Raw genomic sequence first — 19,146 nt, forward strand, 5'->3', positions numbered from 1 at the left:
TGAGTGTCAAATAGCCGAAGCAGATTGGCAGCAGAGCAGGTTTGAGGAACTCATGCTCTTTGATGAGAGAAGATTGAAAGCACTGTACCATGTTCAAAGTTATCAGCGCAGAATTGCCCGGGCTTTCAACAAGAAAGTTAAGTCTAGGAATCTAAAGGAAGGAGATTTGGTGCTCAAGGACAACCGAGCTCCCATCCACGACCCAAGGGGCAAGTTCAGACCTAATTGGACTGGTCCCTACATCATCAAAGCTATCTGGTCAGGTGGAGCTGTGGTTCTGATGGACCTAGATGGCCTCGAATTTTCCCAACCGATCAACATGAACAAGTTGAAGAAATATTACCCTTGAGAGGCTCGCTAGGCCGAAAACCCGAAAGGGCGACCTAGGCAAAAGTTAGAGCATAAAAAAAATTGGAAAATATAAAAACTGAGCTCGCAAGGTTGAAAACCCGCAAAGGGTGACCTTGGCAAAAGTTAGAGCGTAAAAGGAGAGTGAAAATACTCGAGTGAACCTAAGCCTGAACTACGTAAGGCTTGATTCCCATCTTTGGGATACGTAGGCAGCTTCATCTTGAAGTTCAGCCATAAAACTTTTCCCCGATCAACTTTGTCCATTTGATCGTCTCAGTCATCTTTGTCTATCAGCATCCATTGGAATCTTCAGTACAGTGCTATTCAGGCTAGGGGCAACTTTCCGTTGCCATGCAGTGCCGTGGTACTCTTCAGACTAGGGGCAACTTTCCAGTTGTAGGAATCCGGGGTTGTGCATCTTGGTGACAGATCTCAGGCGTGTCCAGTTCTGATCCATATTCGAAAATGATTTTGAGAATTTTTAATAAAAGCTGACTTTGTTCAAAATAATCTTTTTACAACTTCGATCTTTTTTTGACCAAAGCGGAAAATTTTCAGTACCACAACCTTCAATTTCATTGATTTCAAAACAGAGTCCTCCTGCTCTTGCATACAATCGAAGTTACTTTTTATTACATTCATAAAGGAAACTTGAAAGTACTAATAAAGCAATAAATCCGGGGCATAGTCAAGTCAGGTGCTCCTGCGCCCCCTCCCAGAGCTGGTCGAAACCTCTGACGCCAAGATGGGCCCAACCTGTGCCTCCTCATTAAGCCAATCCAAACACTCATCAGACAAAGTGCAACTGAAAGTAGGAGCGGGGGCCAGGAGTTCTCTCGTCCTCCACACGGTGGCCTGCCAAGCAAGCTGTGCGCCTCGGGCTGGGAATGCAGCAGGATACTCTATCCCCTTTGGCGGGCAGGTCTGGTCATGGCCAAATTGGCGTCGAATCCGGAATGGGAAGTAGAATACACAGTGAGTGAGACTAATCAATTGAATCCCAGTCTGCCGGGGCATATTGTAACTCATTGCCGGAAGGCTCAGCCAAGGGCACCGCCAAGCAATACGGTCTGCGGACAAGCGGCACATCCAAGCGAAACACCACCCCTCATCCAGGGCATTGACTAGACAGTGCCGGAAGAAGTAGCCGCGAGCTAAATATGCTGGGCAAGAGTCCACAACCTGCAATTTGTCCATCAACCATACCTGGGGAGGGATGAAAAATGAGAGAATAAAGAATCGAGAGATGTACGAGGAGAGAAAAGTGAGAATAGGGTTTTATGAGAAAATACCGAGCCTGAGGGCCGAGTGATGTGAGCAATGCAAATGTGAGATTGGGTGGGAAACATTACCTGTAGTAATAGTGGACTCCCTGCTAATCTGGTCGTCTCATGACGATAAAAGGCGTCTAAGCCCATCAACGTCTCAGCTAGAGTCATGGCAATACAGCTCTTGCCCTCCTTCAAGCCTTGGGCAACCTCAGTCAGCCGGACACTAGACCCTCCAGAGCCTGACATGAATAGAAAATGAGATAACAGGCACAAACAGAAGGCGTGTCATCGGAAGCCTTGCCAACGATAGTTGTTGCGATCACCGGCATTTAAAAACCGATCGATCAAACTCAGAATATCCAGCATCCCGTCACAAATCAGAGACCGAGCGTCACGCATACTGAGTCCACACATTCACCCTAAGGATTGGGCATGGCCAAAATTAAGTTAGGGCAGGAGCTCCTCGTCGCGCTCGGACTCCATTAAGGCTCGAAAATCTTCAAAGGTAGGACATATCTCTTGCCCAGTGAAGCTAAAGACATGCGTCACCGGATTCCAAAACCTTGCCGCGGCATGGAGAAACGAGAGGTGCAATGGCGTAAGGCCCAGAGTGAATAGTGCATTTATGCCGAAACCCCAAAAATTCAGCTTTTCCGAGCCATCCAAGCTAGCAATCCAAGCTGTGAGATTTTGAGCAAGAAACTCTTCCATTAGAGCAAATCAGTGTGGAATTGAGAAAAACTACGAAGCTGGGGTCTTTTGTAGGAGATAAGGTTGGGTGGAGGACAGGTGTCAACATTCTGGTGATTCCCTCATTCATAACCGGCCGGCCAAAAATTATGCCGACCGGCCATTACCTTTTGCCGACCGAACAAATTTCTGGCCGATGGCCATTCCTTGCGGCCGATGGCCTCTACCCCTGGCCGATGGGCTTCCTCCTAGTTCCCCGAGCTGTTTATGCTAGGGATTGGGGAACTCCACCACCTCCGATCCTTTCCCTGGTGATCGATTCTTGCGGAGTCACACCTGTCTGCTTATCAAGGTATTGTACATTTGCTTATCGAGTTGTATTTCGCTCTCTTTGAGCTTTTGATTTGTTTATCGAGTTGTACTCACACTTGTTTGATTATATCATGCCTTTGCTTTTCTTATCGAGTTGTAAGTCGGTTCACTACCTGATTATTATGATGCAAATACTCAGTGTTCAAAATAGGTTCAATTTTGTTCACATTGTGGTGTGATACCTTGCGATGCGATGCATAGAAAGTTTACAAATGCAACATCTTTTGAACAAAATAGTTGTTTCATTCCCGTCGCGTGTTTTGCAAAATTTGTAATTTTGAGAAAGAGTAAAACCTGCCTGAGGCAATGCAATGTGCTTAAACTACCAGTAAAAAAAGAAAGTAAAGCATAGAATGGCGGGGTAGCAAAGTGTCGGAATTGATACCAGTAAAACTCCCATTGCGGTCAACGCACCTTCCACACCTTTGTTCGGGTTGACTACATAGTTTGGCGCCTTCATCACTCGAGACAATGCGGGAAAGCACACTTTTGAAACGTGAACCTTCGAGTTGACCTCAGGCCACAACTTCTGCGAGCAATGCTCGATACATACGAAGAACGTCCCGTCCCGTATCCTTTTCATGTCTCATGAATTCCACGAATCGTTTCAATTATGATGTGTCACAGTACTTTACATTCCAGCATCGTGAATGACATGTTTTTTACTTACATGTGTACATTCAACTCTTCTCATACACACTACTTGCGTAGACCGCATATTTGTTCAATTTCATTACTTGCGTAGACCGCATGTTTTGCTTGCGTAGACCGCATGTTTGTTCAAATTCATTACTTGCGTAGACCGCATGTTTCACTTGCGTAGACCGCATGTTTGCAATCAACTTCATTACCTGCGTAGACCACATGTTTTGCTTGCGTAGACCACATGCTTATGTTCAATTTCATTACTTGCATAGACCGCATGTTTTGCTTGCGTAGACCGCATGCTTATGTTCAATTTCATTACCTGCGTAGACCGCATGTTTTGCTTGCGTAGACCGCATATTTGTTCAATTTCATTACTTGCGTAGACCGCATGTTTTGCTTGCGTAGACCGCATGTTTGGTCAAATTCATTACTTGCGTAGACCGCATGTTTCACTTGCGTAGACCGCATGTTTGCAATCAACTTCATTACCTGTGTAGACCGCATGTTTTGCTTGCGTAGACCGCATGCTTATGTTCAATTTCATTACTTGCGTAGACCGCATGTTTTGCTTGCGTAGACCGCATGCTTATGTTCAATTTCATTACCTGCGTAGACCGCATGTTTTGCTTGCGTAGACCGCATGTTTGCTCAAATTTCATCACTTGCGTAGACCGCATGTTTCACTTGCGTAGACCGCATGTTTTCCTTGCGTAGACCACATGTTTCACTTGCGTAGATCGCATGTTTGCAATCAACTTCATTACTTGCGTAGACCGCATGTTTTGCTTGTGTAAACTGCATGTTCGTAATCAACTTCATCACTTGCGTAGACCGCATATTTTGCTTGCGTAGACCGCATATTTGTAATCAATTTCACTACTTGCATAGACCGCATGTTCTACTTGCGTAGACCGCATTCTTACGTTCAATTTCATTACTTGCGTAGACCGCATGCTCATGATCAATTTCGTTACCTACGTAGACCGCGTGCTCCATTTATACGTCTGTGCCTTCACAACATTGTTATGCTTCCCACTTGCTTTGCGTTGTCACGCATTTCGAGTACACTATTATGCATGTTGCTAACAATGTTGTACCTATTGAGTTGTTTTCTTTACAGGCACGATATTGTATGTACGGTTCATTTGAGGCTGGTGCAACCAGACGAACCGCACAGGTATTGTATCCTCTGAGTGAGACGTATTGAGAATTGCATAATTCTCTTACATCCTTTCTGCATTGCAGTGTAGTTTGGTGTATTCTAGCTTAAAACTGTCGCATGTATGCTTCGTTACAGCTTTCTTTGCATGATCATAAGTTATGTCCGGCTCTGTGCATTGTCTTGCATTTTGCCCCTGCCTTCGGGCGCATACCATGTTTGTCTTGCATGTTTGTCTAAGTCTTCGGCCTTGTCAAAAATGGGTCGTCTCTGGGCTTTGACATTCACTCCCATCACTGTTGTGACTTTCAAGTTCTGTCAAAGAGGGGCAACTGTAGACACCCCATTTTTGACCGTCCTCAAGACTTGGACGTCACTGTTTGAACACCCGGTGATCATCCATGTTTGTGTTCGTTTGGAGTTCCCGGAGGTCTCGGCTGCGCGCCTTGCCTCAGGATCTCTCGACTCGACTGTTTAGTGTCTGGTTTTGCACCAAACACTTGTGTTTTGCCTTGTAGGGGCAGGGAATGCCTTGTGAGGCATCCCCACACATCACCGGCCATGGCCAGAGGCCACCGGCTGGTTTTTTGTTGCCATCGGCAATGTATATTGCCGGTCGGCATTCTTTGTTGCCGGTCGGCAGTCCATTTTGTCAAAATGGCAATTTTGAGCAGCCGACTACTGTTCATATACTTTTTGTAGATATTTTGTGCCAGCTGTGATAGCTGGCACCCACTCTGTTCCCCTCCATACACGTGTATGGAGGGATTCCCCTCTAAGCAAGCTTGTTTAGTAAGCTTTGCAAGGGGGACTTCTATAAGAGGAGAGCTCTCCTCCTTGTTCTAGGTTGGCAAGTTTGAAGAGAAAAACCAGAGCTTATACATATACATACACACTCTCTCTCTATATTTCCCTCTCTCTCCTCCCTTGTGTGTGTTTTGTGGCCCAAAAGTGCATTTTTACCTTAGTTTTGCACTAACACACACACACCACACCTTACTTCGACTTTGATGGACTTTGAGGGTTGTTTGTTGAGGTTTTGGACTGGTTTTGGTCAATAGAGGGTGGCTGGACCAACTGTTCTTCAAAGGTTCTTCAAGGGTAATCACTTTGCTTTAGTTTCCCCAAACTTGCACTAGTTTTTTACCTATCTTGCTTGCTGATTTAAGCTTTGTGCATAACATAAAAAAAGCTTATATTTTCATGCTTAAGAACTTTCATTAAGGGTGTTTTGTGGTTTGAGTTCAAACTTACCCTCTTAGGCCTCCTTTGGCCTTTTTGGTGCTTCCTTTGTGAGGCTTTGTTTGCTTGAGTGTCTTAGTCTTCTCACCACTAAAAACTAGTGGATTTTCAGTGGTAAGGAAGGTGGTTTGAAGTCTTGTATAGGGGAGGGACACCCCTCTCCCTTCATTGCCTTATTTCCTTGCCTTTTGGCTTAAAGGGCAACATGCAGGCTTGACTGATTTTGGCCCTATTTCAGAGGTTTTTGGGTGTCTCTAATCACATGTTATCTCTGTTTTTTGTCGGATTTGTGCCCTTTTGCATGCTTAACATACTTGCTTTATATTCTTCTATTTGACCTAGAAATGCATCTTGTGTTTAGATCATGATTCTTGCATGTGTTAGCCTAATTTCATGAAGGTATTGGCATTACTTTACCATGTTTAAGGCCTGTTGGCCATCTGTTTCAGTCATGCTTGCCATGTTTGGTATCATCTCTTTGTGTTTTGGCTTGTAAGCCTTGAGTATATTGGCCTCTAGCATGCGTAGCTTAGACCATCCTCATGATTTGGCATCATTTAGGATCGCATTTCAGTCCATAAATCATGTTTGTATGTTTGCATATGTGACCTCTTTCATGCTTTGAGGATGTGCCCTTTTATGCCTAGAAATGAGTTTTGGTGCATGCATCTCATTGGAGCCACTTAAGCTGCCATATCAGTGGGTTTTGGAGTCCATTTTTGCATGCTAGGATTCCGTTTTTGCTTGTCTAATTCATGCCATGAATGGTCATGTTAGTGGAAGTAAAGTACCCCCTTTTTGTGCCTTAGCCTTAGGTCCGTTGGCTTGCGTGTTGGCATGAGTGTTTGTCCACCATTTTGGGCACTTTTGGCCACTGTTTTGGGGTGGATTGAAGTCTGCCCCTTTATGGTTTAAGTCCACCATTGCATGCTTTTCTCATGTTTGTTGCATGATTGCTTCATTAGGTGTTGTAACATGATGATCCTATTGCTTAAATCGTCCATGTTTGCATTGCATTTGCATCTTGCATGCCTAGCATTGCATACTTGCCATGGTAGTTGCATGGCATTTGGCATGCCTTGCATCTTAATCTCATGTTGTATCTTTGAGTCATATTTTCATAACATGCATTGCATTACTTGGTTTGGGGTGTCAAACCAAGTGTGAGGGTTAAGGAGCGTTCATACTATAAGTGATGTAACGCTTCTTTACTCTCGGTCACCGGGACCCTTGACTTTGGCATGATAGGGTCTCGGTCCTCATTTGTGTGTTGCATGCATTTGTACATCAAATTGCAACCTTGGCTCCTTAGGCTATCATGCATCAAATGCACTACTGATAGCCCGAGGGCCAAGGGCCATGTTCCCTTGAGTCTGTTACATGATTGGGAGAGTAGCCATGCATACACTTGCTTGAAATTCCATGCCATACACTGTATGTCCTTGTTGCTGTCAAAAACCAGATTCTGCAGGGGCTTTCTGCCGACCGGCAGTGTTAAGTGCCGACCGACAATCTTTCCTGGGCTGATAGCTTCATCATAATCCGATGGATGTTTCCAATGACCGGTGGACATTTCCTCCAGCCGATGGTGCTCCTCAGTGTTCAGGGGACCTGTCCCAGAATTTTGACAATTTTCAGAGAAGCAGGACAGTGTAAACAGAGGCAGCAGTGGTATGGTACGGACTTTCCGAGCGAGACGGGTTCGAGCATGCATCATTTGCGCATCCCGAGGCGGGGGGCTATGGCCGCCTTTCTTCTTTTTGCATTCATTCTGTTAAGTAATTAGAAATTCTGTAATAATTTATTTGTTTATTATTCGGACTGTAATATTTATTTGGACCCTCCGAGTGAGGGCAATTGTGTAATAAATGTGCGTGAGTGTGTGTATGTCTTCCAACCCCACGTCTTTCTTTCCTTTTATTTACCCGCTTATGATGGTAGACTAGGGCATATTTAAATTAGCATACCTTATGCTATGCATGCGTGCATCCATACACTTGTCTTGCGTGCACCGGGCTCGACGCATCATTCTAACTGCATTTGTATTTCAATCCCAAATTGAATACGTGTTAATTGCAGCATTTCACATGCCATGTTTAGGATAGCCGAGCCTGTTTGGATTGCATCTTTGCATGTGTTGCATTAGCCATTTAAAATATGAACTAGGATCATGCATGTGATTACTAACTAGTTCCCGTCTTGGCTTGGAGTACTCTGTAAGTTCTTTTTCTTTAGCATCCTTGCATACGTGTGAGTGTGGCCATGACAGTATGATTACCATGTGGCTAGATGCTTATGTGATAAACTGTTTGGATGCCTGTGGGTGAAGGTTGAATTGTTTGAGTTGGAAAAACTCGTTGAAATCCGTATTTTAGCCTACTTGCGAGTAGCAAATCCCAAAGTGTTTTTCAAAACAAACGGATATGCAATGCTTATTTCCAAATTAGGCAACCTAGTCTATACTTGTTTGTCGTGCGCATAACATAGTAATTCTAGGCTAATAATCAGGATAAGAACACATAACGTTTTCAAAAACAGATATCACAGTTAGTAGAGGCCAATCTTCGGATCGGGCGAGAGGGGGTGCTCATAGCTGACCTTCCCCGATCGTATCCAAGTTCCCAAGCCGAGGCAACTTTGGTGATGACGGACACGTGGCCTTTGGCACCGAGTCAGGGTTTCCTAAATTCTCCCATTTTAAAAATATTTAGGTGGCGACTCTGTATCTGGCAAAGCAGTCCATGTTTGGCACTTCTTTTTAAAACTTCTGTTTCTCAAAACGATTTGCCGGATTTGGACTCTTTGGTTCAGATTAAGAACCGTGACACAAATCGAGTCCGAACTGTATCGAGGGCCCCCCACGCAGGCGCGTCTACAGAAGCCTTCGAAAAGAAAATTGTCAAAGTTACAAGGAGTTGAGGGAAATTACCAGCTTCAGTAGTGGTAATGGTAATGAGTGGAGAGCTGCAGAGGGCATAATGCTCAGTAGTCTTACTCTTTCTCGTAGTTTCCTTTTTCATGGCATCAGCAGCAGCAACTTCTTCTTTTAATATTTGTTGCTGCCTCATCTTCTCTGATCTTTGAAAGACAATAATTTCTTTAGTTTGTTCCTTCTCTACTACTTTGACAGCTACCTCATGAGTGCAGTCCATGACGAGCTCAGTGGGGAAGAATGTCTTCTTTTTCCTTCTCAGTGGAACTTCTTCTCCTTCCTCCCCTAAGTGGACCTCAGGTGCTATCTCTGCAAGGTCAGGTTGCTGTTGGAGTTTCATTTTCTTTTGTTGCTGCCTGCCCTTGAGAATGTTTAAGGTCAGAGTCCTTTGAGAAGAAACCTCCTGTGGAACTCCTGCACCAAATATTGAAACTATAAGTAAATAGATGAGGCATCATAAAAGAAAGGGGTAAGGAAGGCAAAGTGTGTACCCTTTTTCAAGGTAGCTATTATGACTCTAAGAGGAGGAGATGAGGCAGCAGGAGCAGGGGTGGAGGTAATGATGATGCCAGTCCCTTGAGTTTTGGCCTGGAGGTCACATCTAGCCTCTTTAGTAAATCCTTGGGAGGAGTGGCCAGGTGCACCTCCATGTTGGCTGTTCACAAATTTTGAAATCTCTTTAGAGCTTTGCCTTGTGGGATGAAGAAAGTGAATTCAAATTTTTCAAATATTTGATCAGTTTAAAGTTCGCTTCATCCAACCTAGTTTTAGGCACCTTTAGCTCTCTGGTTGCAAGATCTGAATTGGAGAGGCTGCAGAAAGGGATAGGAATCCCCTGAGTGAGCCCAAATTGCCTAGCATACTGGGAAGAACAGTAGGCCTCAGAGATGCACTTGTAAGCTCAAGGATTCCAAGTGCCAATAAAGAGCTCCCTTGGAATTAGAATGGAGGCCCACATGTCTCTATGTAAGGGCCTGGAGCATGTTCTATCATCCAAAAAAGTTCTCAGTCATGTTGGCCTTGTGTTCGCTTCGAAGGGGCAGAAGAAGGTGGAAAGAAGGGAAATAGAAAGCTGATAGAAGAAAGTGAAGTAATAAGCAAAGCTAGAAAGATAGAGGGAAACTCTAGTATATTTCTCTCCATAGGTACTAGGGTCTTGCACTAGGAATTTCAAACATCTGGAGTGCAAGTCAGTAAAATATGCAGAAAGCCAGAGTTAGAGTACCCAGAATGGACCTCCTTGATTAATAGCTAGAGGTTTTTCACAAAATTGGGAACATGCCCTATAAACATGGCCTAGAACATAAAGAGCCAAGGCTATCTTCTTCTTCAAAGCAAGAGCTTTGGAAAGAGGGGCAAACTCAGCCATGATCCTCTTAGATGAAGTACAAAAAAGGATTTTGCATAGCCAATATAAAATAAATGAAAAGAACTCTCAGTCAGTTACAGGACATTCTTTCTTATTTTTATTTTTACAAAATCACTAAAGGAAGAGTTTAAAGATGTGATGGTGAAACTGACCAGAGGGTTTGGATAATCAGGGGTGAAAGGATCACCAATTGGTGAGAGCCCTAGGAGATGGCAAATATCAAGGATAGTGGGAGCCATCATACCACATTTGAATTGGAAAAAATTAAAAGCTGAATTCTAAAAGCAAAGGGTGGCAGGAATCAAAAAGGGGTCTTCAGGATTAATGAACTTGGAGAGTCGAAGGGCATCGAGGATACAGAGCTCTTGCAGATCCCATTCTTTGGGAAAAAAACAACTCAGTCATACCATTATTCCCATTATGTCCTCAATGTGGGCCAGCAGTGGTGAGGTCTATTCATCCTCCAGCTTCCCCAGTCAAGATTCCATTAATAGAGGAGTTGGTGGTCCTCCAAGCAAGGATACAAAGCAGGAAGCGGGGCAGGGGCCTCTCTGAAGATAGATCCGAGGATGTATTCTCCTTCAATATGATGACAGGGAACGAAGATACACCCATCAATGGTACTTGATTCACCAGCTTTGTATTTGTCTATCTTATCATTAAGACACCTCCTCAAAGCCATAGATGGGCTCATGCGCTCAATAACTGGTACTTTTGAGAAAGAAGAAGCCATTTAGGAAGAGATTGAGAAGAGGGTGTAGAGAGTGAATATGAGAAGGGCAAGAGCTTGAAGTTGATAGCAATGGGAGTGAAAGGGAAATATTGAACAAGTGAATAGGTAAGATCGTGAGAAATGGGAGTTTTAAGCCTTTTTGTCCAAAATTACCCATTCAGCCTAATGGGTCAAATAGACCCAAGTTAATTAATTTGGTTATTTTGGACCTGTGTGGGGTTTAAGGCCTTTATTTTAGAACAAGATGGGTCTTGATGCATAACAAAGGGAGTTTCCTTCGAAAGCATCATTTGAAGGGAACATACATTTCAAATGCTCAGCTTGGCTTTGAAACAAGTGATTTAGCTCGGCTTCGAAATAAGTGATTGGCTTCGAAGCCAATTTCTTCCTAGAATCTTTAAAACTTATGCCTTAAACTCAAGTATAGTTAGGGCTTGTTTACTTCGAAGGTTTTGAGAGTATGTTTTTAGGCTGTCCATGAAAGACAAATTTCCTTTGAAAGAGCTTTTTTGTGAGTATTCTTTGAGTGGAGTATAGTTCTTGTCTGACCTTTTCTGGATTTTGAAATAAGTAAGCACTAACAAAGTGAAAATTTCAAAGGCTAGAAGACTAACTGATACATTAAAGTACTTTCTTGCACTTTCTATTATGACAAATCCTTTTGAAGACAAATATTGTCACTCTTAAGAGAAACTCCACGCTTTAAAACCCCTAAACCAAGCTTCGAACCAAGATTGGTTAATTCGAAGCTATTATTTACATATTAACCATGCAATTGGAATTTGAAAAACCCAATTTTATTGATAAAACATTTATATTGGGAAAACTTACTTGGATACATTCTCAATTTCGTAAAAGTAAGGAATGGACAAAGTCAAAAGATCATGAAACTTTGTCCAGCAAAATTCAATAAATACATATTCCTTTTCTAGCCTTTCTTCTATCCCATCTAAATTTGGGTTATCTAATTAGTGAGCCCTTATTTGGAAGAAGAGTTGTTGGGCCTTCATTTCGAACTCTGTTTGCTTAAGAGCTCTCTTCACTTCATCCATCTCTCCCATCCCATACATATCACCCATATTGGCATCTTCTTCACACTCTAAATCCTGGTTCTTGAAGTCCTCGTATTCTTCAAGAAGGTACTCTACCTTATACTAGGTTTGAATGCGAGCTACAGAAGCCTCCTCCAGTAATGCACTGCTAGAAAAAAGCATTTTTGTGCCAGTTTAGCAGCAGGGGAAGCTGGTCTAGGAAAGTGTAAAGCTCTACTTAGGCCACGAGGTTGAGAATATGGCTTCGAAAGACAATATTACAAGCCCATAAAAGGTTCTTGTGAGGGATGTCATCTCAAAGGACTTTGAAGGATAAATAAGAGAAAGTAGCAAGCAAAGTTGGGCTCTATACTGCTGATAAGCAATTAGAGGAACTAGAGCCTGGTAGCGAGCAAAATGCTAGCTTTCAAAGGGGGTGAGCTTCAATTCCTCAATCCAATTAGGATTGGGAGGCAGGAGAGAAGCAGTTGAGTCCCCTCCAAAAGAAGGTGGAAATTGTGCCTCATTCACACACTCTAACCAGTCAGAGGAGCAAAGTTTTCCTTTCTTGGCTAAGAGTAAGGGGCTGATTCCCAAAGCTTTAATGGGATATGGAGTCTTTCACACTATTCTGGTTGGTAGGGTAGAAGTATACCCTGCCAAGAGTAAGTTGTCTTCGAGGCACCGAAGACGGTCGAAGAGAACATACGGGTAAACTACAGAACTGTGCATAAAGGGATGAATTGCAGTAGGGTCATCAAATTCAGGAAATCTATGATGAATCTGCTTCCTTGTTTGAGGTTGATTAGGTGTTGGCCAAGCACCCCAACCAGTATTCCCAGAAGAAGAGAAGGCAGCTTTGTCTCATGCAGAAAGTTTCTGAGCAGATAAAGAGCTTCCAAGATCCATTTTGGCAAGTTCTTGGTCCAGGGGCTCGTATTTTGCAAAGGCTTCCATAACTTGTATAAATGGAGGCGAATAAATGTGGCCAATAAATGCACGAAGGTTCTTTCAAGATTGATCATCATTGTTCAAGAACTCTTCATATGCTTCATCAATGAAAGAGATGGTTTGGTTAGCCATCAGACGGGTATCAGTCCTTTCATTTACGCAGATAGCGGAGGCAATTCAAGCACTAGGGAGAATTTAAGATAGTTCATCCTTCCATTGCCGGGAGACGGTTACACTTCCAGGTCAAATACATTCCATGCACATCTTAGGACATAGGCGAAGCACACTAATCCACTAATATTACCAAGTGTTGGTTGTATTAGTGCGGGGGTTATTGTTGGCTACATATTTTGTATCAGCCAATCACAACTTAACATGTGGCTTGTAAATGGTAATCTGGGGAATTAATGCAAGTCTCCAGTCAGCAATAGACACGTGCCAACTTACGTTGGTAATGATGGATTTGCGCAGCATTAGAGCAGTTAAAAGGTGCAAGGTGACGTGGCCCAACGGTTACTCACAAGTTAAACTCAAATTTAGGAGGGAAGTCTAACTACAAGATTGGTATAGTGGGAGCAAACTATTCAGGGTCGTGACCAGTGATTGTGGAAAGATATTTTGACGGTTAGAAGTCCACTTCGACGGTTACCATTAGAGAGTATAAATAGAAAATAAGGCCAATAGGGAAAGACCCAGACTCAGATCTAGAAACCAGTTATTTACTTTACATTTTTACTTTCCAGTTTTTACATTCCAATTCTTCAATTCCTGTACTACACTTCAATTCTTAGGAGTAGTTCCAAGTAGTCTGTTGCTGTAAAACCCTTCGAGGCTATGAAAGTGCGAAAGTATCATTGTAGGTTCTTATTAATTAGTGAAATTCAGTTAGTGAAACTGTTTTTGTCCATCGTTATTATCAATATCTTTAAATTTATCCTAAGCAAAAGCCACCAGTAAAAGTCCTTTTCGTTGAGGCTAAAAGAACCTCAACACAGTCGTCTGATAATTAGTTGGCATTAAAATCTCTATAAGGACTTATTGATCTTTGCTAGCATACTTAAAATTACGTTATTAACCTTCGAAAACCAAAAAAGCCAACACTTCTTCATCCTTCTTCTCATTGTCGATCATTCTAGTAACTCCTGGTTTATGAATTGGGGTTTGATTTTCAACATCCCCCCTCAAACCCAATTCGCTGAGTTTCTTCATTCTAAGTAGTATCTTTAGTCTTTTGAGCACTTCATGTGTTAACGGCTTTGCGAAGATATCTGCTATTTGGTCTTGAGACTTGCAAGGGATTAATTCCACTACTTTATTCTTCACTTGCTCTCAGATATAGTGGTAACGCATATTGATGCGTTTGCTTCGTTCGTGAAACATTGGATTCTTCGCTAGTGCTATTGCTGATTGATTATCAACATGAATCTTTGTGGGTTGTTCTTGTTCAACACCCAAATGCTTCAATACATTTCTTAGCCATATTTCATGACATACTACTAAGTTAACTCTAACAAACTCAGCTTCGCATGTAGATAAAGTCACAATGGATTGTTTCTTTGACGACCAAGTGAATGTCGTCTCTCCTAGAAAGAAAGCAAAACCTGTGGTTCATTTCCGATCATCTACATCACCAGCCCAATCACTATCGCTGTATCCAATAAGGTTGTGGTTATTTGTAGATGGATAAAATAATCCATGTTCTAGTGTTCCTTTCAGGTAACGAAGAATCCTCTTGGCTGTTTTCAGATGAGTAGTCTTGTGCTCTTCCATGAAGCGACTGATTAGACCAACTCCGTATAAAATATCTGGGCATGTAGCTGTGAGATAGCAGAAGCTTCCATCCAAATTTGGACTTCAAAACATGATTTTGGCCATTGAAATAACTCTGAAAAATAGTCTTTAAAAGCTCAAAAACAGATAATGCAAAGGTGGGAAACACAAGGGTAAAGGTCTTGAAAGTAAGGTACAAAGAAGGGTAAGCCACCCCTCAACCTTTATTGGACTTAAAACCCAAGTTTCAACCCAAAACTACAAAGTTTTTACAGCCCAAAAAAATAGTAGAAAAGATGGAAAACAAATGGTGTAAAGATGATACAAAGGCAAGAGAGGGTATACCTCTTGAAGAGGAATGAACCCTTAAACCATAAACCAACAATTTCACACTCTCAAGTGCTTCAAGAGCTCAAATTCAAGCTCAAATCATCTCAGCAAGAAGTTCTCTAGGTTTTTTTAGAGTGTTTAGGCAAAAGCTATGCACGTAGAAAGGAAGAGAGAATTGTAGAGAGAGAGAGATTTTCCAAAATTATTTCTTCACTCCTAAATGTTTCTAACCTTGAAAGCAAGAAAAGAGGTCCTCCATATATAGAAAACAACCCCTCAATCGAAAATATCTCTAAAGGGACAGCTGGAACTTTGTGGAAACAACTGGCAAAAATATCTGGGTTTCATACTAGTGGCCCGAAGGTGGCTGGCCGGCCAGAAGTGTGAATTGTAGGCCACCAATGATGTCTGGCAGGCCATCTGTCGGCCACTTGCCAGCCACCAAAAATCTGTTTCTAGGCCCGACTTCAAACGGGCATATCTCCTTCATCCAGACTCAGTTTTAGGTCATTCTTGAGTCTAAATTGAAGGTTGCTCATTTCTATCTTAACTGGATTGATGCCTAACTTCAAACGGCCATATCTCCCCCATCCGGACTCTGCTTTACAAGATTCTTGAGTCTAAATTGAAGCCCCCGAAATATACTTTCCAATGGTGGGAGCCTCACATCTAAATTCTAAGTGTACAAAGAGATATGACTATTTTGGTGAAGGTTTCTCATTTCTATCTTTACTGGATTGATGCCTAACTTCAAACAGCCATATCCCCTCATCTAGACTTGGCTTTAGGAGATTCTTAAGTCTAAAATGAAGCCCCGGAAGTCCACTTTCCAATGGTGGTGGCATCACAACTAAATCCTAAGTGTACAAAGAGATAGGCCTGATTTAGTGTAGGCTGCTCAGTTCTCCCTTAACGGTTTCATGCTCAACTTCTTCCCTAACTAGTTTTTTTCTCTCCCCACCTATTTTCTTCAACTCCAAACCTCTAAACAAGATGTTTTCAAAGATTTTTTCAAAGAGTTCACCTGCCGTTCATTTATCTCCACTTTTTCCTTGCTCGGTTTACCGAATAGTGCAATATTTAACAAAATGCGAGCCTCGGAACATTGTAGAAACTTTTTCAAAAATATTTTGAAAGAGAGGGTTTTAAGGTCTGAAATTGTTTTGTTCAAAAATGTTTTGGTCCAAAATGGGGTGTAAGGTTGGGATTTAGAGTTCTCCTTGCTAAAGAAATTGAGCGATTGGCACAACACAACTTTCATCATCGAGTGATCAATCAGGGGCGCCCAAGTCTCAAGGGCGATCAAAAATGAGGTGTCTACAATAGGCTAACCATCTAATCATCTATCCATATCTCTTGATAAGATATGATAGATATAGATATAGATAGTGATAGTGGGTTATCCAAATAGGATAGTCATGAAAATTCAAATTCAATTACATGGGTAATTTGATTGGGTCATGGGTCATGCCATATGGGCGCCCAAATTCGGGTCCAATACCTGACCCAATTTCCATCATCTCCACTCACACATGAGTTGGCATGACACTGCCACATCTCTATCTCAATCCCCCTAAATATTGAACAATCTCATACTAGCCAATGAAGAGTGCGACTGCTGAGAACACCTGCATGTAGGAGCTCTATACTAGAAACTCAAAAGGAGCCAGCATAGAGACATCAACCCAAAAAGAATAGAAATAGTGTCTCATGTACCTAAAACCATCTAGTTACATCAGTCCAAAACATCTCTAATCCCTCAAAGAGCATGTTTGACCCTCCTAGGTTCCGCATTATATTCGCACTCAATCAGCATCCCATACAGAGCGATGTGAGTTGTCAGCAGTGAATAAACAGTAGAGATATAGAACTAGATGATCTTCCCTTCACCCTTATATCATTTAACTTGGAATTGACCATTTTCCCAGTAATGTCCCTTAAAGTCGAATCATACATGACCGCAAGCAACATACCAAAGTAGCCAAACATCAACTCCTCATCTTATGACATAGTCAAATGTCACAAAAGGCATAAAGTGAAGTCATTGGAAAAAATGACTTTTAGGACTCACACGGTGAAGAAGTAGGGATCCATTCTCTCACCTCGCTAACAAGTCGATAAGCATATGCAGTATGAATGCATGCTATAGTGGAGTAACTCTTCCAAAGAGTTATGTTAAACTTATACACCATACAGATCTTAGTCTAGTTGCTCTTAAGCGCACAAGTCGCTTCCTAGCGTCTAACTCAAATTCTCTATTTGCTCGCCTCTTAGGCATCAAATGAGATCTCGCATCTGGCTATATCCATAACAGGCACATCATGGAAAAGTGGGTACTCTCATATCCATGGTCGGTCTTTACCAAGACCTCATCTTGGCTCCAACCATTGCGACATAGCTAGTGGATAATTTTAGCCTCTCTCTTGGCTCCAAATACAATAAGCCACTAGTCTCATCCTTGCTCGCTACCTAGCGCTAAGGGAAGTTGCTCGTGTGAGTGAGCCAATCTTGCCTGCTAACATCAAATTTATTTATTCTGTGTGTGCTAATTCACAAACCATGGCAAAAAGTAGTAAACATAAATGTGTAATCAAAACAAATATGAATACTTATGGTACAAATATCCCAAAAAAAAAAAAAGAGTTCAATTGGATACACATATATTACCATCTATGTAGTTCTAAAGCCCTAACATGAGTAAGATAAATATCTCTAGCAATGGGCTTAGTCAAGGGGTCCGAAACCATGCGACTTGTAGAGATGTGTTCCGGGATCACTTCTTTTGTGCCACAATGTCTCTGATAAAGTTGAACCTCACATTAATGTGTTTGGTTCTCCCATGGTACTTAGGATCCTTAGTGTAAGCGAGTGCAGCCATGTTGTCACAATGGATAGTCATAGGGTCTGAAATGTATGTGAAAATATCCAAATGTTGAAGGAATCTCCTGTGACGCCCCGAATCTACACTATAGATTGCGGTCAAGGGAGAGTCACTAATGAGTCCTATGGTCAATAGCCAAGTAAGATCCCAGATCGCCAGAGGAGTCAAATTAGCCTCCCTTCTAAGTTTGGCTTTCTTAGGCAGCACACTATCCTTTTGACAGATCTTAAAAGGTATTGACACAAGGTCTCATAAGCAACGATAAGGTGTATACATATAAATATTAGAATATAAGTACATAACAACCATGAATATCCATAATTTCAAAAGCTTGTTCCATTACATTACATCCCAAAAAGAAAATTTAAATCTTTATATGAGTCTTACAAAATATCAAAAGGAATTTCTAACTTTCCTAAGATAGCCAAAAGTCTTCGAAAGTTTCAGGTTCGTCGTCTCCAGCTATAAGCTCCTCTTCCGCACCTGGCATGATACGCCGTGAGCTTTGAATGCCCAATAAACACACACACACCCCGCCCATTTTTCCCAGTCCAATACACAATCACAAATATAACATCAAGTAGTAAAGCATGATACTCAACTAAATAAATAAAGGGTTACAAGTTAGATGTTAGTAAACTATAAATCCCCCAAAGAGATTTCGTCCTCCCAACCACAAGAATCGGACGCGGATTATTCGGTATGCTCCCTCTTTTGCTAATTTGTTGCAGAACTAACCTCGGATGCCTACCAACGGTTATATACCACATAGCGCCAACCGCAGGGCCTCAAAAGAGACGGTAAAATAGGGCCTTGCCCAAATCCCTCCTCACACCAAACCACCTAGGGTCCGAATACAACCACTCCGTTCAAGGGTTCCGAAAACCACTTGCGCAAGACTTTAACTTCCAAATAGGGAACGCATCCCAACAATCCATGCATCACACATTATCATCTTTTCGTTACTCAAGTGATCGAAAACCCAATACCATCTCGATTAAGTTTCCCGTGGAGTTAAATGTTTAAAACAAGGTTAAACCAATTTAACAAGATAATAATATCCGCATAAGCATGCATCATTAAGATGAAGAAGATAAATAACATAACCATAACACATATAATATCATGCCAAGATATTATCATAAGCTAATAAGCATTTTCATGAACACAAGAGCATAAAACATCCATGCACAACAAAATTTTCAGATTCAATATCACATAAGGATTATAATGAAAGAACTATTTTAGATTTTTCACCGGACTCAGCCTTCCTATGGTTGGTAGAGAATTTAATCTAGTTTCCAAAACATATTTCGGAAATGGGATAGCTCTTCTAAATTTTAAGTTATTTAGAAATCACTCCAGCGCTGTCCAGATTCGTCGACCGTTACGAAAATTTGATTTTCTTGCAAACCG

Source organism: Camellia sinensis, chromosome 9 (genome assembly GCF_055761805.1).
Source record: "Camellia sinensis isolate YWXY chromosome 9, ASM5576180v1, whole genome shotgun sequence".
Classification (NCBI taxonomy): domain Eukaryota; kingdom Viridiplantae; phylum Streptophyta; class Magnoliopsida; order Ericales; family Theaceae; genus Camellia; species Camellia sinensis.